Source organism: Schistocerca serialis, chromosome 8 (genome assembly GCF_023864345.2).
Source record: "Schistocerca serialis cubense isolate TAMUIC-IGC-003099 chromosome 8, iqSchSeri2.2, whole genome shotgun sequence".
Classification (NCBI taxonomy): domain Eukaryota; kingdom Metazoa; phylum Arthropoda; class Insecta; order Orthoptera; family Acrididae; genus Schistocerca; species Schistocerca serialis.
Window position 1 is genome coordinate 205,078,873 of NC_064645.1, and position 24,631 is coordinate 205,103,503.

The 24,631-nt window shown below is 41.3% G+C and overlaps 1 protein-coding gene and 1 pseudogene across 1 annotated transcript in view; one reads left to right on the forward strand and one right to left on the reverse strand.

The window, feature by feature from the left end:
* The window catches only part of LOC126416252 (ankyrin repeat and IBR domain-containing protein 1-like), a 567,140-nt gene that overhangs the window by 41,402 nt on the left and 501,107 nt on the right, over nt 1-24,631 (forward strand). The gene's annotated exons all lie outside the window — the stretch shown is intronic.
* LOC126417378 (5S ribosomal RNA) lies at nt 1,697-1,814 on the reverse strand (annotated as a pseudogene).

Here is a 24,631-nt window from a genome sequence, read left to right on the forward strand (position 1 = left end):
TTTGACCACGAACGGCACCTGTGCAATGTCCTCATTATGTTGCAAGCGTCAGTCGTGGTCAAAACAGTGTTCCGTGTAGTTGTGAGTGCATTATGCTGGAGCTAAGTGAATTCGAACGTGAGAAAATTGTTAGTGTTTGTATGATACATACTTCCGTAGTCCGCCCCCCGTAGCTGAGTGGTCAGCGCGACATAAGTCAATTCTAAGGGCCCGGGTTCGATTCCCGGCAGGGTCGAAGATTTTCTCAGCTCAGGGATTGGGTGTTGTGTTGTCCTAATCATCATCATTTCATCCCCATCGACACGCAAATAGCCGAAGTGGCGTCAAATCGAAAGACTTGCACCCGGCGAACGGTCTATCCGACGGGAAGCCCTAGTCGCACGTCATTTTATTTATACTTCCGTCGCCAAGGTAGCCGAAGTGTTTTGTGTTTCAAAAAGCACCGTACCGAAAATATGCACTGCATGCAAAGAACGCTGAAAAACATCATCCGTGAACTCACAACGTGGACGAAACTGTATGTTGAGTAATCGTGACAGACAGTCATTGAAGGCGATTGTGTTGAGAAACAAGAAGAGCGCAACCGCAAAAGTCACTGCAGAATCGAATGTTGCACACGCGAGAGCTGTCAGAACCAAAAAAACACCAAGGGAGCTCCATAAGTAGGAAATTTCTGGGTGAGCTGGGATTCCAAAACTATTCATCAGTGTTGCAGATGCCAGTCACAGGAAAAAGTGGTGACAAAGCCATAAAACCTGTACGGTGGAGCAAAGGAAGAAAGTTATTTGATCGCATGAGTCCGGATCCTGGCAGAGTTTACGTCCCGAGAATGAAATATGGCTGTTACTGTGCCAGGACTCATTTTGTGAGCTCGAGGATGAATTGACACATCTCCCCAGGTCACCGCTGTCATTAGACCTCAATATTATTGAGCCTCTGTGGTGTACTTTGGAAAAAAGGACGCGTGATTGCAGTCCTCCTCCATCATCGTTATCTGCGCTTTCCGCTATTTTGTGGCAAGAAGGGTATAAAAGCAGCACTCCGTCTTCAGGCCACGAGTGGCCTACCGGGACCGTCCGACCGCCGTGTCATCCTCGGTGGAGGGTGCGAGTAGGAGGGGCGTGGGGTCAGCACACCGCTCTCCCGGTCGTTATGATGGTATTTTTGACCGAATCCGCTACTATTCGGTGGACTAGCTCCTCAGCATGTGAGTGTGATCCGGAGTCGGAAGCTGATGTCAACCACATCTTATTTATGTCCCCAAATTTGACCGTGAACGGTTGGCCTTTCTGAAGACATTGCTTCCTCAATCAGCTTCTTCTCTTTTGTGTACTAAAGACGTTCGTCTATATAAAGTGATAGTTAACTTCATCAAGAGTACTGGTCCCAATCTGTAGGTTTTAATGGTGTACGTAAATTATAAATATGTCTTGCTGATGAAGATACTTCAGAATTGGTGTGAATTGTAAGCCAAGGCACTTTTAATTATTTTACAATTCAATTCAATTTTTAAAACATTATGTACAAACGTGTAACAGTTAAGCTTTTTATTCTTGTAAATATGCATTTCTGTATTTGTTTATTCAATTATGTGTACATTGTCACTATGTGTTGCCGATGGCTAAATTGAGTACACACTCAAAGGCCAAATAAAAAAAAAAAATTGGCAACACGAGGCTCAGTGCACCCCGAAAAGTGGCAACAGCGCATGGTGGTCTGGATGGTCACCCATCCAAGTGCCGGCCACGTCCGACAATGCTTAACTTCGGTGATCCCACGGGAACCGGTGTACCCACTGCGGCAAGGCCGTTGCCAAGAAGGGTAAGAGATCCCCTTGAAAACCATACAGGACCTATATTTATCCGTTACGAGTTGTTTCGAATGCCGACGTGTTACTCTACAACGTGTTAGTCATGGTGATATGTTAGGTGTTTCCGTATTTTTATCCACTCCCTGCATAAGTGGCTTTGCATGGACCCCATGGAAGTGTTCTGAGACACTTACTGTATATTTTGTATGTCATTGACCTGGGAGGCAAAGTAACAGTAACTTCGGACTATTCGGAAATGGTTCAGTTGTCCTTAATGGAGCTCTGTCTGAAAAATGGCTCAACAGATATTGAGCCAGATCAAGATAAGATTTCGAAGTGCTCCAGATTGACAAATTGCTTTCCACATGCAGAAATGTCAAACTGTGTACTTCACAAGACAAAAAACTTAGTACCCTATAAGGACATATCAATGGGTCAATGTTATAATAAGTCGAATAGTAATATTTACCATGGATATAAAATCCAGCGACCTCTTAGGCCCAGTCTTAGGTAAAGCACATGGTTCATTTGTAGAGTACTAACAAAATGCAATCAGTCTACAAAGAGCGTTGCTTATGAATCATTCGTGCCACCCGTGTTAGAGCACTGCTGAAATGTGAGGACTAACAGAGGCTATCTATTTATTTATTAAGCATACCCATTACCATGTAACATTAAGTGTTTGAAAGTTAACATAAAATGATATCTGTAGAATTTGTGATCAATAAGGGTTACGCAACTCGCGTGTTTATATCAGCTGCCTTACTCTCCAAATACAAAATTGGAATGTCTCAAAACTTAACAATTAACACTGGTATGTACAAGTGCAGATCTGCTTCTTGAAGATATTCATATATTAAATGACTACTGAGGTATTGCTAAGGGCGCTTTGAACAATCTGACAACTGAATCAATGGCTGTATGGCTCAAAATGGTTCAAATGGCTCTGAGCACTACGGGACTTAACATCTGAGGCCATCAGTCCCCTAGAACTTAGAACTACTTAAACCTAACTAACATCCATGCCCGAGGCAGGATTCGAACCTGCGACCGTAGCGGCCGCGCGGTTCCAGACTGAAATGGCTGTATGAGGTATGAATATAAACCTGTCATATTTCTAGCATACATTCAAGTGTTTCAAGACGTATATGAAACTACAACTGCGAATGTTATCGAGCTACAAAAGTTGTAAAAATCTGTTGTGAATCTGCAAACTAAAGCAGATATATTGATGGGCCATCGTCCTCCTTTTTCAGTTGTTTGCTGCCTGATAATATCCTCTCTGTCGTTAAACTGCTGCAGTCGACAAGCAGTTGGTCAGTAGTTTGGTCTTCTCCACTACATATGCACAGTGCATCTTCAGTTATTTTGAACGGTTTCTAATAGGCTTTCTGTCTTCCATGACCTGTTTAGACGGCTGAAAAATTCGGTGATGCAACAGCTGATACTGAATGTATATACGAAATGGCAAAGGATGGTTGATCACTGATTTATTTGATCATAGAATGAAGGCTTTCACGGCAGGTGTTGTCATCACTTAACACTTCCGGGCTGAGATGCCGTACATAAGATTCTTCCCTGACGTTTCGCCTTCGACTGCGGAAGGCAGAACAGATTGACGGGGTTTGCTATGGGAAGTCCTCTTAGTCCAGCTGTGGCAAACTTGTTCACGGAGAACTTGAACAACGGGCGCTGCAAACAGATAGAAAAAGACCAGCCAGATGGTATCGTTATGTAGACGATACATTTGTTACATGGACTCATGGGGAAGAGGAACTGGATGCCTTCCTGTTACATCTGAATAGTATTAATCCAAGAATTCAATTCACAATGGAAAAGGAAATAGATGCTCTCCTGAACTTCTTAGATGTGACTGTAATTGAACGAGAGGACGGATCATTGGGTCATAAGGGTTTCAGAAAAGACACACACACACACACACACACACACTGATCGTTATCTGCAGAAAGATGCTAACCACCACCCAAAACATAAAAGAGGGGTGATTAAAACATTAATAGACATGGAGCACAAAAAATGTGAACCAGCTCGTTTAGATGATGAGATTGAACACCTTAGAGCGACCTTCAAGGAAAATGGGTATTCCAACAGAGAGATAGATCGTGCACTACACCCTAGACTGACAACCAGGACGGACGAGAATCGACACCAAACCAAGGGGAAAGTCTTCTTACCATTCAGAATTTTAAGCAAGTACGATGTGGAAACTGTTTTCAGACCCACCACGAAAATAAAAGAATGTTTAAGATACGCAGAAGATAAACGACATCCTCTAGCTACACCAGGTGTCTATGAAATTCCGTGCAGTTTTGAAAAGGTCTGCATAAGCACAACAAAAAGAAGCGTCAACACCCGTCTGGATGAACATAAAAGGAACTGCCGCCTCGGACATACTGATAAACCGGCTGTAGCAGAACATGTGTTTCAGGAAGGTGATCATGAAATAAAGTTTAGTGAGACGACCGTCATAGCAAAGTCGTCGCATTATTATGCGCGAATGTACAGAGAGGCCATTGAGCTTGCCAAACACTGCAATAATTTTAATAGAAAAGATGAAGCATTAAGCTGGATAAGATATGGATGTCAACATTGCAGCCTCAGCGTGACAATCGATTAATTTCAATTGAGAAAGTTGGCAATATCAGAGATCATAGCACAGCCGACGTCACGTGATTGATAGCGACGCTCTATGGATGGCTTATATATACGGCGGTCACTCGCGCTCTCGTTGCAGTTCGCCGATTGCCCTCGGAGGATGCCTTGAGCAGTCGAAGGCGAAACGTCGGGGGAGAGACTTATGTACGGACCACGGCATCTAGGCCCGCAGGTGTTAAGTGATGACTGAGTTATTTGACTCCCGGGAGTCCCGGAGAAACTGAACTGGCAGACATCTGAAGAGAGATGGCAGCTATCTTCCTAAAGCCTATTTAAGAAGTCTCACTAGACACCTTTACATGAGGAGTTTAGAAATATTCCACAATTCCTTACGTATGGCTACCGTTAGCTATCGCAAGAAAAAGATTAGCACAGTTATAGCGCACAGAGATGTTTAAGTAATCCATCTTCCCGGATTTCGTAAGCGAATGGAACGAGAGAAACCCTAGTAATTGGTACAATGCGAAGTGAACACTAAAAAAAAATTTCAGCTGCCAAGTTCTCTAAAATCGTTTATTCGTACAGATCACCTGTTTCAGCAGTTCTCTGCTTCCATCTTCCGTTCTGCAAAAGAAGTGACCGAATATGCTACGATGCAGGAACTAGCATGACAGCACACATAATTGTATCCAAGATTTGCAATACATGGAATAACGACATTCCTTTGTTTACATCATTACACAATCTTCTCCTTCAGTACATCAAGTGGTTCCATACAATGTATGTCCATGTTGGTATCGTCAGCTATTGTAGAAGTCGGCACATCGGTTTTAAAATAACAGTTATGTGCACACGCGTTATTGCGCCGATTACGATTGCTCACATTCGTCACCATTTTAAAACTGACACATCCCAGCCTAAACATTGTTAGCGACACAGAAGTAAATCAGATGATCCAGTGGTAGTACGTGTCGATATTTCACCTCACATTAAATTAAGACATGGAACTACAACTTCATATAATTACATGTGCCTAACTTATTATCATTACTTATAAGCCGAGTCAATATTCAACAGTTTTAAAAAGTCTCTGAAATCACGTGCAAATGTGCGGTCTTGACAGTTGAAAATTTATTCAGTGTTCATAATACCAGGTGCGATGCATGCTAGTAACTGCTGTAATCGCCGATTACAGTTAAGGATGAGTCGCAGTTATTTATATTTAAAATTTCTTGGTATAAATTTTTTCTGCAATTTCAGTTTGTACAGCGTGCTGTTAACCTGGGGCACTTAACATTATCGGCTATGAACGTGACAGGCGCCAGTTCTGAAGGCCACAGGGGCTGGTCCGCTACATGCAATACTCCTGTAACTTCCCGGCACCAGCTATCAACGATGCGCGCGCATCCCATTGCAAGGTCCTTACCGTCTCTCACTTCCACTGTACAAAGAGAAAGAAGGGTGTGCAACTGGTAAAGGCCGTTGATAATCGTGTAGCGCCTACGAATCATTAGCTCTTCTGAAGACACGTATGTTATACTTTCACGCGTCACAGTGCTGAAACTGCTCCGGTATGAAGGGGGTACATTTCTAGCATCTCATTGTGCTTTAGTGCATATTGTTATTTATTCAGTTGTAGTGAACGGGTATATTTTTAATGATTTTAAATTTGTTTCTGCGTAAGTATGGTTGGGTTGCTGAAGCAATATACAGGATGTATCATAATTAATGGTGTAAATGCATACAGTTGAAAGTACACGATACTAGAAGCAAAAAACTCTGAGTAAACGTAGGGTCGAAACTGCATACCGTAAGAGCTACGAGCAATTTTTCACCATCGATACAGTGAAGCAAATCTCTTCTAATGCAAGCTCTTTGCTTTTCATATTTTGGGAAGTGATAATATGGACCAAAACGAGAAAAAAAAGTCCAGTAAACATGTACTCTAAAATGCATACCTTAAAAGTTACAGCACTTGTTCATTAGAAGAGTTTTGTTCCAAAGTACCGAAGATCAACCAGTGCTCTTAGCTCTTAAGGCAGGCTCGTCCAAACTGTGCCCCTGGGGCGCTAGCACCCGCGATCGCCCGCGGCCAGCGACCCGGGCGAATTCGTATGTTGTCCCAGTGGCCGAGCCATATCGGTTAGCTGGCCGTGCGGACCGCCCGACCGCCCGCCGCGCCTCTCGACCTTATACCATTATAAGACACAACCACGGGTTTGGATGTTTTTCTAACCGTGGAAAACGTGTTAAAGTCAATGGGTTTAAAATGAGAACGCCTGACCATTGTAACAACGGATGGAGCCCCTGCGCTACGAGGGATACGCACTGGATTCCTGGGTCACGTCAGGTCAAAAATGGCTGAAGTCGGCTGTTCCTTATTAGGGGCAGTTCATTGTCTGACATACCAGGAGGCACTTTGTGCGAAAACTGTCAACATAGAAAATGTTACGGACACAGTTCTTCGAACGGTTAATTATCTTCGATCGCATGGACTCACACATCTCCAATTTAAAGAATTTCTGGCTGATATCGAAGTGGAATACCCGGACGTCCCCTACCACAGCGAAGTAAGTTGGCTGAGCAGAGGAAAGGTGCTTCATCGGTTTTTCTCCTTGAGGGGTGAAATAAATATCTTTTTTAGTGAAAGGACGTCTAGAAGAATTACTTTGTGATCCTAAGTGCCGTGCGGGATTAGCCGAGAGGTCTAGGGCGCCGTAGTCGTGGACTGTGCGGCTGATCCCGGCGGAGCTTCGAGTCCTCCCTAGCGCATGGGTGTGTGTGATTGTCCTTAGGATAATTTAGGTTAAGTAGTGTAAAAGCTTAGGGACTGATGACGTCAGCAGTTAAGTCCCATAAGATTTTACACACATTTGAACATTTTTTTTATCCTAAGTGGGTGACGAATTTGGCTTTTTTGAGTGACCTTGCTGGTCTTTTAAATATTTTGAACATTTCACTCCAAGGCGAAAATCACTCTGTTGCTGATTTAGTGCAGACGATTCAAGCATTTAAAAAAAATTATTTTGTGGGGAAAACAGTTGCGCGAGAAGAACTATGGACACTTTCCTGCACTAGACAGTGTTAAAGAAGATGTGGATTTCTGAGATTATGTTGAAATCATTTGCGAATTAGAAGAACAGTTTGAAAATAGATTTTTGGAGATAAGTGAGCTTCACCCGGCCTTATATATATTTGTTCGCCCGTTTTCCCTTCGGGCAGAGGGCGTCTCACAAGTGCTTCAACTAGAGCTGATTGACCTGTAGTGCGATATCCGCCTGAAGAACCGCTTTTTTATGTGTAAAACTTTGGATGACTTTTATAGATGTCTTCCACGAAAGCAATATCCTCTTTTGCACAAGCACGTGGCCAAATTTCTCTCTATGTTTGGTTCTACGTATATTTATGAGCGCTTTTCCTCTCTTTTAAAGCTTGCTAAAACTAAGAACCGTTCATTACTTGGCGATAAAAATTTGACTAATTCTTTGAGGTTAGCAGTCTCACGGAATGTTGTAGCAAACCTAGACAAAATCGTTTCCTCGAAAAAGAAAAACGTGTAAAATGTTAATTGTCTTCTTTAACAATGTTGACTGTAAGAATTAAAGAGCTTTATAATCTTAATTCTATTTTTAATAAGTTTTCAAACTTGGTCAGTTAAAATTATTACGTACAAAAGAGCAGACTAAGGATCCGATTTTTAAACTCTGAAAAGGGATACAAAAAGCTGTAGCACGAAGTATAAAAAAAATATTTACTTGTAACTACTAACAGTAAGAATGAGACACAATATCCCTTACATAAAACTATTTCTAAAATAGAATATGTTGTTTCGTTGGATCAGACCGCGGGACAGTCCAGCGCAGAGCAGTGCTGTGCGGTCTCACTCGCTCCACAGCTCTCTGTCTCTCTCTCTCTCTCTCTCTCTCTCTCCTATGCCGACACTAGCGAAACATGGTCGTGTACGGGGCGCTGAACTACACTGCCTTGGATGAGCCTGTCTTCAGGTATGCATTTTAGAGCACATGTTTACTGGACATTTTTTTCTTCTTTTGGTCCACATTACTACTTCCCAAAAGATGGAAAGCAAAGAACTTGCAGTAGAAGAAATTTGCTTCACAGTACCGAAGATGAAAATTGCTCGTAGCTCTTAAGGTATGCATTTTCGACACTATGTTTACTTAGACATTTTTGCTTCTAGTATCGTGTATTTTCATCTGTATGTGTTTACGCCATTTATTATGATACACCATGTAGACGGCGTAGTGAGCTCTTCGAAAGATAAAAACGTATCAGATTGTAAATATGTGCTGGAAAGTCTGTGAAACATCCATTTGGAGGACTTAGTTTTGAAAGGAAAAGTGACATGACCAAACAAAGATGGGCTACAGCAAATCTTCCACATTTAAATATAGCAACTAAAAATTATTTCAGACATTTCCAAGAATCTTAGCACTACTATTAAGCAAGGCTATGTAGCTGTAAACATACACAAAAATTGCACTTTTGGCCATATATTTTGTTTTCCTCCTAAGTGTTGAAAACAGAATTGCGTGTGTGACACGAACAGTTTCAACAACTAACGGAAACCGTACGAATATTCCAAGGACCAAATTACGTCTGTATAGACACTCATTAAATTTGGTAGGAGAAGTATTGATTTTTGTTTGAATAGTGGTTTGAGGTTAAAAGTTCAGGAGCATAACGAACAAGTGAAGAAAAACAGAACTATTGTGAGCTGTTTAACTGATGTCACATGTTACCTGGCTGCGCAAGAACTTTCTTTCAGAGGACACGATGGAACGGTGATAATTGGGGCAATTACGTTGGACTATTACTACCTACAACTTATCTTAGAAGAAAGATTAAGTAAAGGCAAACCTACGTTTCTAGCATTTGTAGACTTAGAGAAAGTTTTTGACAATGTTGGCTGGAATACTCTCTTTCAAATTCTGAAGGTGGCAGGGGTAAAATACAGGGAGCGAAAGGCTATTTACAATTTGTACAGAAACCAGATGGCAGTTATAAGAGTCGAGGGACATGAAAGGGAAGCAGTGGTTGGGAAGGGAGTGAGACAGGGTTGTAGCGTCTCCCCGATGTTATTCAATCTGTAGATTGAGCTAGCAGTAAAGTAAACAAAAGAAAAATTCGGAGTAGGTATTAAAATCCATGGAGAAGAAATAAAAACTTTGAGGTTCGCCGATGACATTGTAATTCTGTTAGAGACAGCAAAGGACTTGGAAGAGCAGTTGAGCGGAATGGACAGTGTATTGAAAACAAGATATAAGATGAACATCTACAAAAGCAAACCGAGGATAATGGTGTAGTCTAATTAAGTCGGGTGATGCTGAGGGAATTATATTAGGAAATGAGACACTTAAAGTAGTGAAGGAGTTTTGCTATTTGGGAGGCAAAATAACTGATGAGCTCGAAGTAGAGAGGATATAAAACGTAGACTGGAAATGGCAAGGAAAGTGTTTCTGGAGAAGAGAAATTTGTTAACATCGAGTATAGATTTGTATGGAGTGTAGCTATGTATGGAAGTGAAACATGGCCGGCCGAAGTGGCCGTGCGGTTAAAGGCGCTGCAGTCTGGAACCGCAAGACCGCTACGGTCGCAGGTTCGAATCTTGCCTCGGGCATGGATGTTTGTGATGTCCTTAGGTTAGTTAGGTTTAACTAGTTCTAAGTTCTAGGGGACTAATGACCTCAGCAGTTGAGTCCCATAGTGCTCAGAGCCATTTGAAGTGAAACATGAGCGATAAATAGTTTGGACAAGAAGAGAATAGAAGCTTTCGAAATGTGGTGCTACAGAAGAATGCTGAAGATTAGATGGATAGATCACATAACTAATAAGGAAATATTGAATAGAATTGGGGAGAAGAGGAGTTTGTGGCACAACTTGACTAGAAGAAGGGATCGGTTGTTAGGACAAGTTCTGAGGCATCAAGGGATCACCAATTTAGTATTGGACGGTAGCGTGTAAAAATCGTAGAGGGAGACCAAGAGATGGATACACTAAGCAGATTCAGAAAGATGTAGGTTGCATTAGGTACTTGAAGATGAAGAAGGTTGCACAGTATAGACTAGCATGGAGAGCTCCATCGGACCAGTCTCTGGTCTGAAGACCACAACAACAACAACAACATTGTAGCTAATGGCACAAAATAGTGAAAGTTTCTCAAATTACTTGCAGGCTTCAACAGTTTTTCATCTCAAGTGACATATAGGATGACCTCATCGATTCCAGTACTGAAGTCATTCGTACAGAAGTTCCGAACGAACTAAAAGGAACACCATTTGTTACTGTTATTGGGATGTAACGTTAGATCTTTGAAGCCTGTCTCATTCAACTGTTTTACGATACTTGTTACCTACTGGTGAAGGTGGGAGATTTTTGAGATTCGTTGATGTCAATGATCAAATAATGAAATTAATTTTAACAAATCAGTGTTTCGGCAGAAAGATCATTTCGGCGTTGAAGAGAATCAAAATTTACCTTAGAAATACACATCCACAAACCAGACTGTCTCACCTTGCTTTGCTGCGCATTCAAAACGATTGCTCAAGTCCGTGAAACAAGTATCATTCTGCAACTTCGTGACTGAAGTTTTCGCCAAGATGGATCACAGAATTGTCCTCAAATATACCGGTAAATATTACTTTTAATGTCATCCTTATTCATTTAGATACACTAACAGGTATTATCCGAATATCTGGTATCGCTCAGTAGGTCCAACTTTACGAGGTGGGCCCTGGTACATTAACAGGTGGCATACATTATTCATGGTAATACTAGGGCGTGATGCGACGGCACTAACGGATAATCGTAAACAATATCATAATAAAAATAACAGTGACAATAATAATAATAATTACAGCAACACTACTGTTAGTTGGGTAATAGTAAATTACGTAGTAACAATAACAATAATAAGAATTATTACAATAGCCATACTTTTAACAATCTTTTAAAAGCGATTACAGTTGCGATACCTCACGCCTCGAGACTCGATAATGCTACAGATCGCACTCACACCGATGATGTCAGAACTCTGCAATGGGAAGTACCCATTCCAAAGGGGTTTGAAGAACGTTGATGTAGGCCAAGATGCAGAGCTCGTCCTGCTACCAACTGATCGTCCCCAGGAGGCAGAGCAGAAGCAGAAGCAGGGGCGATCCCGGCTCCGTTAGCGGAAGAGCGTCGGCCATGTTGTGGAGCCAGACACTTGCGCAGGTCGATAGCGAGCGCGAGCGGGGTCGAGTGGTGTGCCATAATTGTGCAGCCACCTGTTAGCTCGGGCCGCGCCTGGCGTAGCGTAGCTTAGCTTAGCCTGCAGCACTGCGCAGCGAAACCGTTTGACAGTGCAGGTTGCTCCCCGCGACACGATACCACAATCGAGTGGCACGGCTGAGAGAGCATACGACATTACACGCAAAACCACTCCACCAAATGTGGGAGCGCGAAAGAGGCGTCTGTGTGATAACTGACTTCAGTATGAAATGTTGTCCTAGTTAGTACAAATCCCACCACCGATTCTTCCAAGAGTCGAACTCCCATGTGTGAAAGGACACCCATATATGAAACAGCTTCAAACGTCATATTAATTTACAAATGTGATAAATACTTTACGTTAAGCATGTAAAATCTTTATGATTGCAGACACTATAATTTTTAGTGTATATTGATAATTTTTACTTATGGACCGTCTGACAGTAACTGAATAAAACACAATTTTAGTGCCATACACGTTTCGCCTTTATTTTCTGCAAGGCATCATCAGTGGCCTGGAATATGTACATATGTTTGCTATTTAATTTACGTTTTTGTCACTGTACCTACAGGTTAATAAACTGTTCTGGTGGTTGGTATTTCCTATTAAGTAGTAATGTTTTGAACTGTACTTACAGGTTGCGTGGACAATTTCTAACATATTACGCTCCTGTTGCATTTTTGGAGTTGTTCTTCTTCTTATGAATGCCAATTTGCGGTTTTTTCCCACATTCCACAGCACTATGAACTGAAAGCTTGTTTCAATGTAATATTTTGGTTTCTTTTGCCGACTGTCAAATGTTTTTGCCAATGATCGAACGTTATTGCCAAACTTTCGAGTGTAATTATTGAAGTATCTGTGATTCATTTCGTATATGCATTTGTGTGTGCGTTTGTGTGTGTGTGTGTGTGTGTGTGTGTGTTTAGGTGTGATATAATTTTTGTGCTGTATATATATATATATGTGTGTGTGTGTGTGTGTGTTTTGGTGTGATACAATTTTTTGTGATGTGTGTGTGTGTGTGTGTGTGTGTGTGTGTGTGTGTGTGTGTGTGTGTGTGTGTGCAGAAGGTGAAGGGGGAAGAGTTTTTTTGTTTTATCTTATCATTTCCTTTATTAAGTGTAGTAGGGACCCTGTGTTGGTGTGTGTTTGTTCATTTGTCACATATTTGTTTTCTGCTATGGCTTTCTGGATGTGGAAGTTTTCTTGTGTCTGTATAAGATCTTTGTCATGGTTGCTTATTCTCATTATTTTCATTTCTTGTTCCATGTTTGTAGGATGATGGTTATGGTGTTTTAAATGTTCTGCAAATGTGGAATGGTTTGTTTCATACTTCCAACATCTAATACGTTCTTTGTATCGTGTTTCAAAATTCCTGCATGTCATGCATATGTATACTGCATCACAACTTTGACATTCAAGTTTATGTATTACTGATTGTTGGAATTTGTCCCTCTTGGTAGCTGGCTGCCTTAGGTGTGATTGCAGGATTTGCCCACGTTTATATGCTATTTTGAAGCCCTGTCTCGTTAAGATGTTTGCAACTCTGCGTGTTAGTTTATGTGTGTAGGTCATGGTCTACCATCTGGTTCTCTTCTGTGTGGTGTTGTCAGTGTGTGTGTTTCTTGAATGTGTTTGTAAGTTTTCATGTTGTGAGTTCTCTTGAAACAAAAGTTGAAAACTGTAATTTTTCATGAATCTCGAAGATCATGACGTCATTTCCCCCAAAATATGTGTCGTACAATGACATAATTTTGCAGGTGTATTCAGTGGTGCATGCGGATCACCGGTGTGTGGGGATACAGTCTCCAAAATCCGTTGCCATTCTGCTTTGTCATTTATTTAAAGTGCTGGAGCGAATGATCCTCAAACGCATAGCTGATTATGTGGACAAAGCCCTCATTAACGAACAAGCTGGATTTCGACCAGGAAAATCATGCTGTGGGCAAATCCTTAATCTCACACAGTACATCGAAGACGGCTATCAGAGAGGAGAAGTAACTGGGGTCGCATTCCTGGATCTCAGTGCTGCATATGACACAGTTAACCATAAGTTGCTTACCCAGAAAGTGTATAATGTCACTAAGGACTACACCCTTTCTATGTTCGTGCAATGCATGCTACAGAACAGACGCTACTATGTAACCTTACAATCTAAAAACAGCCGATGGAGGACACAGAAAAATGGACTTGCACAGGGTAGTGTCTTGGCTCCAATATTATTTAACATCTATACCAATGATCTTCCCATCAGCCACCAGACACGAATGTTCATATATGCTGATGATGCAGCAGTGGCCACTCAGGACAAAACCTTTGAACAAGTGGAGGAGAATCTCACAGGAGCCTTAACAGAACTTGCTACCTATTACGACGGCAATAATCTCAAACCAAACCCTAGTAAATCTCAAGTATCCGCCTTCCATCTTAGGAACAAACAAGCCAAACGGAAACTCCGAGTCATGTGGCAAGGGGAAGAGCTGAAACATACAAACAGCCCAAAATACCTGGGAGTAACACTGGACAGAGCACTTACTTTTAAGCAGCACTGTCACAACACTAAAAAAAAGGTCTGTACCAGGAACAACATACTGCGGAAGCTAACAGGTTCATCGTGGGGAGCTCAACCACATGTTTTGCGCACCACGGGTCTGGGGCTGAGTATCTCAGCAGCGGAATACGCGGCGCCAGTTTGGAGGAACTCTGCTCACACAAAGCAAGTTGACGTCGCCGTAAACGAAACTGTACATATTGCCACAGGATGCCTCAAACCAACTCCCACAGACATCATTTATCCCATCATAGGCATAGCACCACCTACTATCCGCAGACAAGTAGCCGCCGAGATCGAAAGATCAAAACAAAAGAATGATCCTCGACACCTAATGCATATGCACCGAAAACAACGTGTCCGGCTGAAATCCCGCAGGAGTTTCATTGAAACTACTGAAGAGCTTGCCACCAAGCCCGTCGTAAGGCGGCTATCTCTCTGGGAAGAAATGGTGCCACACTCCACAATGGAACTACTTGAGGAGGGATCTGTAGAATTTCAACTACCTTTTACAACTTGGAGGTCATTAAACTGGCTGCGCACTGGAGTAACTGGGTGCAAATCAAACCAATTTAAATGGGGTTACAGTGATAGCGATAGGTGTGAATGCGGAGCAATACAGGACTTGGACCACCTACTGATTTGCCCAGATATGTCTATAACATGCACTAAAGATGATATTTTGAAAGTCAATGACAAAGCAAACTACGTTGCTAAGTACTGGGAAGGGAAGATATAATTGGTGCATCCGGATACGGAAGAAGTAGTAAGGAAGTAATAATTTAAAACGTCGTGCTAGATACTGACGTTTTACTCCATGAACAGCTAAACTTTTTTGTTTTGAGGAGGGTGTCAGTGAGAGAAAGTATCTAAAAGTTTTGAAATTCTGTGTAACATTTTTGGAAGTAGCTAAATGCTCTCATTGATTATATTGGATGAATACACTCTAAGTAATTTGTGTGCCGTACGTTATCCTATGTCAAGAAATAGACAAAGTTCTGTGAGTGTGTGGGTTTTATTTTGTCAAGTTGCGCAATGGATTGACCCAACAAGTAGCCTGCGGTTCCTGCAAGAAACAATTTTCTGCTCACACTACTACAGAAGTCAGACAGACGCTACTATTCTACCAACAAGATATGCTTGAAAAACATTCAGCAACAAATTTCTTCTGGAGTCGGCCACTGCAAGCAACAGACAAAAAATATTCTATATTCTTACGTAACTAGTGGAATACTTGATTACTGGAGTATTGCTAGTTGTTGTGAGAAAAACATTAAACAAACGAAAAATATTATTTATTGCAAAAAAATTCTGAGAAATCAAGTGAAACATTTTCTTACAAAAAAATTTCCGAGTTCTTTTCGGAACAGTAGATTGCCTCTTATGGATAGGAATGCTATTATTTTATAAAGCATGGAAAGGTTCTTTTCTCCCTTTTCTTTAAGAATGTTATTTACTCGGCAGAATGGCTGAGAGCCGCGCCTACTCAACTTGAATAACTTTTCTAGGTATGGTCAAGGCTGTCGCGTGAGAAATATAATGGAGTGTACTGTTATGGAGGACAGATGGGGCTTGCATGCGTTGTAGCGCACAATACCGTGAGCTGCGATGACTGCTGCCTGTGTCGCTCGCTGCTAACAGATAACACAACTATCTCTTTCTATCTGGATTGACCTTCGCCAAACAAACTCTCCCTACACCTTGATGAAGTCAAGGACTTCTATCCGCCCCTAGTCTAACTATTAGCGTGGTTTACCGGTCAAATAACCAGTCCAACGCGATGCCACTGAATACTCGCTCGCAGGCGTTTAACTAATACTCTGTCCGTGTTCACACCGCCCAATAAGTGTGGTAGCCAACACAGTGGACAACGCTTAATCGCGAGCGACTCAATATAGAGCGTCACTCCGATTCGCTAACGACAGAGCTGCTCTCCCAGTGAAATACTGAGGAGAGACTTTGTTCCTTGCTCTTTGTGTACACGTACGAGCGCACTCGCTCTTGTCATGTGGTCCCGCTCCAAGAGCGACAACAGAACTGCCCCTTTCCCTGGAAAAGTTGCAACGGTATATCATTCGCTGTCTTCCCTCACTCCTCTGTCTGTTTGCGTCGGAAATAATCCGCCAATCAGCGTTGCTCCTTTAAGTGGGAGAATGACGTTTCGTTTGAGTCGACCAATGCGGAAATCTGTAGCATCTCTGTTAGGCGTATACTGTCCTCCTGTGAGAACTCTGTAACTACGCACTCGGTCTGTGAAAAAAATGTGTCTTCTGGGCGCTCCCACACAATGTAGCGGAATTTGCTTTTAAGTTGAACATGGGGGTCGTTATCCCTTCACTCTGGCAAAAACTGTCTTCTCTCTGGGCGGTCGCTTCGGCCAAAGTAGGTATGTTGATGACCCAGCCCTCTCAAGGGTCAGTCTTCCCAGAGGGCTGGTTTCCTCTTTAGAAGGAAAATTCCTGTGGCCGTCATGTTGTGTACGCCATCCTCGACCTTTTCAACCCCAGTGTGCACTTGCGATTTACTTACCAGATTTGCATATCGCTAACATGAATTCATACAAAATTGACTCTACCTTGTCGAGTTTAGATTCGAATGAAGCGTCTTGATGTGCAGAGTATGATTGTGAGGACAGAATATGTAAGAAATGAAGGTCAAGAGACCATGCCACATTACAAAGTTTCTAACCTTAGTACTTGGTTAATTGCGCCAAATGTAAGATTATAAATTTTAATCAGCAGATGATGACAGCATTTAAAATTCTCAACTTTGATCAATATTTATGTGAAACACTGAGAATCAAATTTTTTTAGCGCCTGTAAGCCGTTTGGTAGGTAACCTGTAGCTGAAACTGAGTGACAGTTTTAGCCATTTAGGAACACGGATGTATCTGAAATATCAACTTTTAGATCAAGTCTGGGACGCGAGTCACAAGAAAACGCAAACACAGGCTTTTAGTTCACAAAATTTTATTACATATATCTCCAAAAACAGTTGCACAAAATCTTTTACAAACCAGCCTTCCAATAGCCACCAACAACAAATATAATTAAAAACTTTATACAGTCTTTGTAAGATTATACAGAATGAAACAAGTTAAGTAAAGATCCTTCCTTTTAAGTAAATAACAAATAGTCCCAGATAAATATAGATGACTAGCATAATGGCCCACAAATTTAATAGGAATTTACCAGGACTAAATACCCAATGGCAAAAACAAACAGTACAGAATATTAAATAACAAATTTCAAGTAAAAGACCAATAGGTAGATCATAGAACAGCGGAATTCTAGTAATTATCAGAAAAGACAGTTATCTTAATAATTTAGGTTCCACCCAACAGCGGGCACAGCCCAACGGATGACCCACCCTAAAACAAGAGTGACCAAACTACTACGAACAGGAGACGCAACTTGGCGCAGACCGAACACATAAACAAGAGGAATCTCCAAATAATTACGAGAGAGAATGCTCAATTTCTGTCAACTACTGCGACTCTGACAGGATACAGCCAAGTAGCGCCGAGCGTCATCAAAACGTAGCTGGCCGAGCTAACGGCGGCGTCCGAACATATTTCAATCCAGGCACCGCCCCTTGTATTGGTCAATCCGGAACTGATTGTGCCCGCCGCTCGTAGTACACGGTAACATTAGGAAAAAAAAAGACAACAAAGGACAGACAACCAAACCAAACGACAGAACACAAACCCTCTTATTTCAGAGTTATGTCCACTCCCCACCCCCTTTCAAATTTAATACCTTTAACACATGTAAACCAACAGCACGGAAAATTATTTACAGCTCATACTTGTTTCTCTTACAGGCAGATCCCAATAACAAGCATAAAGTATGGAGAAGTTAACGGCCTGCCGAACCAAGAGCATAAAAACCCATAATACCACCAAAGCCACGTCCCCTCCAAACTAAAACCACAGAATAAATCATAAGATACTTGAGTAACATCACAAGCACACTGTCTTAATACTAAACATGACCTGCACACTATCCTAGAATGACTCGTGCAGTCTTCACGCTACTCACGCTTAGTGCTCCCATCACTGAGCATTGTTTTACAATCTTAACAGCACTACTCAACATATGTCGGAACCAAGCGTCAATTCCATATTCCCGTCACGGGGGGGGGGGGGGGGGGATAATCACACACAAATCACTTTTTCTGGCTGTGAACACAAATTACTATCAGACTGATCACAAACACAAGTTCAGAGAAATAGCTGATGCCCACCGTTAATAGCAGTAAACAAAGAGAATCCACATAGCATACATAGGCATCCAGCATCTGGTAGTGCATTGGAGGCCATCACCACCAGCCCGCCGCCGACACACTCCTCAAATCATAATACTACGCCGCGAGCAACCGACGCTCCTCCGTAACGGTCACTGCAGGACTCGCCAACACAACACATGCCCAAGCAATGGGCAAGCAAGACCACTAGGGCCACGTAGCGGAAAACCGTGCCAGCATAGCCGGAAGCGCCGCGCTTAAATAGCGGCCAGAAGAGGAAAACCAAAGAGAAAACGCGCATGCCAGAACGAGCGGGATTATTGCCCCTCGCCAGCGACTTCCCCACGGCTCAAAGTCCCCAACAAAAATGGGTTAAATTTCACCTATGCCTTCCTTATCAAGAGATCTAGCCCGAGCATGGACATATCCCGAAGAGCTGTGTGCAACATGCGTTTTTTCACAGGTTCGTATCTTGGATTCTATTCATCACAGAGATAATGTATCAAATGTTTCGGTTAGCCCTTGGCCTATCGGTCATTTGTATACCTGTAGCAAGACCAAACTGTACCTATACTACAGTACAGGGTAAATATTTTCACACTTCCTCCATCCCAGACAAATTGAACAAATCAGAGAGAATGCTCAATTTCTGTCAACTACTGCGACTCTGCCAGGATACAGCCAAGTAGCGCCGAGCGTCATCAAAACGTAGCTGGCCGTAGCTTTACGATGGGGCTAAGGTGGCTTATAAAAATACCATTTGTTCATGAACGGTTCCTGGGGAAACCTCAAGAATACTAAGATTCTTGGATACCAAAAGTACCAGTTGTTGGGATGGTCACTTCTATAATTTCTGTTTATCGCAGATTTTCGAAATTTTTACCATTTGTTCTTAAGATAATGTTCTCAGAGAACCTACAAACTTTTTTCGATATCATTATCTCTTACCAAGATCCAGAGGTCCAGAATTACTTTACTTACGCAAAATACCGGTTTTTAACCATTTTTGCACAGTGGGCCACAATTATCTAAATAACTAACAATAGAAAAAGGCTGAAATTTTAACTTTATGCTTTTTAGACTTTTATTTAGAGACTCCATATTCTTACCACGTTTACTTCATATATTTCATTGTCAGATAACTATTATAGCTATGTACTATGTACTACGACAAATTCTAAATTGTATGTATTGTGTCTTGCCAAAATTTAAGGTTAATCTATTGAATTAGAACTCTCTATTCCTTTATTGATGTTTTCAATTGTTTCGTTAGTTGCAACTTTTCAAAGGGGACTGCTATTAATGTTCATTACTGTGGATGTATCACATTCAAGAAAATGAAATTTAGCTTCTGGCAATGCAAGCCAAAATTTATGTATAACAGAAACAATAGGAGATTCAAAACAGAATCTTGTTGCTTATTATGTCTTACTGCTTCAGATGCTGGGCGCCAATTGTTAACTGACAGACATGAAATTGATACACTCTGCTTTGCATCTTGAGGATAAAGTAAAAATCACGAGTGAACTTATGTCTGCAGTTTTCTTAAGCAGGCGGTTCTCTGCAGCTCACGAACATTGAAGTTTAGTTAATTTGTTGTTTTCGTGTTCCGTAGGTCATTTGCATGACAGATCGTAATGATGTTGAATGTGTCATTTTATTCACATCACAAATTATGAAGTAAATATTGCTACATGCTGACCATTTTCCAATAGTTTTTTTTTAATATACAGATGAGAGTTAATAATTCCCACCCGCCACCTTTTACCCATAACATTAATACAAATTGTTCAACGGAACAGAAGAAGTTGCCAAGGAGAAACTTATCCAATTTGATATCAAATTTTGCTTCACTGTCTATCAGAAATTTTAGATCACTGGGTAAGTCATCAAAAACAAGGTTGCAACATTCTGTACCCTTTTAGTGCTAAAGACAACCTTAATTGGCGTAATACATAGTATTTCTTCTTCAGGTATTGTAATTATGTACAACAGTTTTCCTTCTAACTGCAGTGGATTATTTACAACAAAATTCATAAGGGGATAAGTATTGTACGCTGTGGAGCAGTACAGAGTAGATGTTTACAAGATGATCGTCGCTGAGCACCAAATATGACTCATACAATACGTTTTTCTGCAGTTAAAACTTTCTTGCTTATAGATGGGTTATCCCAGAACATTATTCCATATGACATTATTGAATTAAATTATACAAAATATGGCAACTTAGTGATTCGTCCCCTTTCAAGATTTTTAATGATTCTAAGTGTGAATGTACCTGAATTAAATGTTTTAGGGGTTCCAAAACGCTATTTTTGCAATTTAAGTTCTCATCAGTATGGACACCTAAGAATTTTGAAGTTTTCGCCGTATTTTCATTTTCTCGCCACGTGTTACACTTATCATTTAGTAGTACCTCTTGAGGTGCGTTTTAGAACTGAGAGCGAGCCCATTTGCTGAAAACCAGTCAATGATACTTTTAACGACATTGCTTACCATTTCCTCTGTTGCTGTATGTATGCTTGGACAAATTACAATACTACTGTCATCCTCAAAAAGAACTGATTCTGATTCATGTATGTTGTTTTGTGGTCTTCAGTCCAGAGACTTGATTGATGTAGCTCTCCATGCCACTCTGTCCTGTGCTAACCTCTTCCATCTCCGACTAACTACTGCAGGCTGCATTCCACTGAATCTGCTTACTGTATTCAGCTATTGGTCTCCCTCTACTATTTTTACCTGCCACGCTTCCCTCCAGTACTAAATTGGTGATCCCTTGATGCCTCAAACCTTGTCCCACCAACCGATCCCTTCTTCTTGTCAAGTTGTGCCACATATTAGTCTTCTTCCCAGTACCTCTTCATTAGTTACGTGATATACCCATCTAATCTTCAACATTCTTCTGTAGCACCACGTTTCGAAAGCTTTTATTCTCTTCTTGTTTACAGTATTTATCGCCCATTTTTCACTTATACACACGGCTGCACTCCATACAAATACTTTCAGAAAGGACTTCCTGACACTTAAATCTATACTCGATGTTAACAAATTTCTCTTCTTCAGAACGCTTTCCTTGCCATAGTCAGTCTACATTGTATATCTTCTCTACTTCGACTGTCATTAATTATTTTGCTTCCCAGGTAGCAAAACGCCTTCACTACTTTAAGTGTCTCATTTCCTAATCTAATTCCCTAACCATCACCTGATTTAATCCGACTACATTCCTTTATCTTCGTTTAGCTTTTGTTGATTTTCAGCTTATATTTCTCTTTTAAAACACTGTCCATTCCGTTCAGCTGCTCTTCCAGGTCCTTTGCTTCTCTGATAGAATTACAATGTCGTCAGCAAACCTCAAAACTTTTATTTCCTCTTCATGTACTTCAGTCCCTACTCCATATTATTCTTTTGTTTCCTTTATTGCTTGCTCAATATACAAATTGAATAACATTGGGGGTAGGCTACAACTCTATCTCACTCCCTTCTCAACCACTGCTTCCCTTTCCTGCCCCTCGACTCATAACTGCCATCTGGTTTCTGTACAAATAGTACATAGCCTTTCGCTCCCTGTATTTTACCCCTGTCACCTTCAGAATTTGAAAGAGAGTATACCAGTCAACCTTTTCAAAAGCTTTCTCTAAGTCTACAAATGCTATAAACATTGGTTTGCCTTTCCATAACCTATCTTCTAAGGTACGTCGTAGGGTCAGTGTTGCCACGGTGTTCCACATTTCTACGGAATCCAAACTGATCTTCCCAAAGATCGGCTTCTAGCAGTTTTTCAATTCATCTGTGAAGAATTCGTGTTAGTGTTTTCAACCATGACTTATGAGACTGATAGTTGTGTGATTTTCACACCTGTCAACACCTACTTTCTTTGATATTGGAATTATTGTATTATTCTTGAAGTCTGACTCTGCGTGTCTAACACATCTTGCTGACGACATGGAAGAGTTTTGTCACGGCTGGCTCACCCAAGGCTATCAGTAGTTTTAATGGAATGTGGCCTACTGCCGGGGCCTTGTTTTGACTTAGGTCTTTCAATGCTCTGTCAAATTCTTTACGCAGTATCATATCTCTCATTTCATCTTCGTCTACGTCCTCTTGCATTTCCATAATATTGCCTTCAAGTACATCGCCCTTGTATAGACCTTCTATATACACCTTCCTCCCTTCTATTTTCCTTCTTTGCTTCGGATTGGTTTTCCATCTGAGCTCTTGATATTCATAGATGTGGTTCACTTTTCTCAAAAGATCTCTTTAATTTTCCTGTAGGCAGTATCTATACCCCTAGTGATTTATGCTTCTACATTACATTTATCCTCTATCCGTCCCTGGTTAGCCATTCCACGCTTCCTGACGATCTCATTTTTGAGACGTTTCTATTTCTTTCACCTGCTTCACTTACTGCTTTTTTTTATATTTTCTCCTTTCATCAATTAAATTCAATATCTTTTCTGCTACCTAAACATTTGTACTAGTCCCCGTCTTTTTACCTACTTGATCCTCTGCTGCCTTCATTATTTCAAAGCTGTCCATTTCTCTTCTATTATATTTCTTTCCCGTGTTACTGTCAATCGTTCCCTATTGCTCCCTCTGAAGCCCTCTACAATGTCTGGTTCTTTCAGTTTACCCAGGTCCCATTTTCTTAAATTCCCACTTTTTAGCAATTTCTTGAGTTTTAATCTACAGTTCATAAAGAATAAATTGTGGTCAATGTCTACTTCTGCCCCTGGAAATATCCTATAATTTAAAACCTTGTTCCTAAATCTCTGTCCTACCATTACGTAATCTATTTGAAACCTTCCAGTGTCTCCAGGTCTCTCTCACGCATACGATCTTCTTTTGTGATTCTTAAATCAAGTGTTAGCTATGATTAAGTTGTGTTCTGTGCAAAATTCTATCAGGCACCTTCCTCTTTCATTCCTTACCTCCAGTGCATATTCACCTACTACTTTTCCTTCATTTACTTCTCCTACTATCAAATTCCAGTCCCCCATGACTATTAAATTTTCGTCTCCTTTAACTACCTGAATAATCTCTTTTATCTCATCATACAGTTTTTCAATCTCTTCATCATCTACGGAACTAGTTCGCATATAAACTTGTACCACTGTGGTAGGCGTGGGCTTCGTGCCTATCTTGGCTACTATAATGCGTTCACTGTGTCGTTCGTTGTAGGTTATCCGCGTTCCTTTTTTTTTTTTTTTTTCTCAATAGTAAACCTTCTCCTGCGTTACTCATATTTGATTTTGTATTTATAACCCTATATTCAACTGACCAGAAGTCTTGTTTCTCTTGCCAGCGAACTCCACTAATTCCCACTATATCTAAGTTTAACCTAGCATTTCCCTTTTTAAATTTTCTAACCTACCTGCCAGATTAAAGGATCTGACATTCCACGCTCCGATCCGTAGAACGCCAGTTTTGTTTCTCCTGGTAACGGCGTACTCTTGAGTAGTCCCGCCCGGTGATCCGAACGCGGGACTATTTTACCTCTGGAATATTTTACCCAAGAGGACGCCATCATCATTTAACCGTACAGTAAAGTTGCATGGCCTCGGGAAAAATTACAGCTGTAGTTTCCCCTTGCTTTCAGCTGTTCCCAGTACCAGCACAGCAAGGCCGTTTTGGTTGATGTTACCGGGGCAGAGCAGTCAAACATCCACACTATTGCACCTGTGACTATTGAAAAGGCTGCTGCCCCTCTTCAGGAACAACATGTTTCTGGCCGCTCAACGGGCACATCTCCGTTGTGGTTGGACCCATGGCACGGCCATCTGTATCACTAAGGAACGCAAGTCTCACAACTAACGGCCAAGGTCCATGTTTCATGGAGTGGGCGAGGGGGGTTGGGTTTCTTGTATATTTTTGTATTAAATGAAATGTCATTTACATATATGAGAAACAATAGTGCATCTATGTTTGAGCTTTCGGGAATCACATACGTGAAATCTCCCCAGGCAGAAGAATCTCTCCTGATTACGTTGGCTGAATTACTAAGTAGAACTTTCTGCATGCTTCTGGTTAGAAGTGACATTATCCATTGGTTGACTACGCCATGAATCCCATAAAATCTCAGATTGTATACGAAAATATTGTGGCTCCCACAGTCAAATGCCGTAGATAGGTCGCAGGAAAT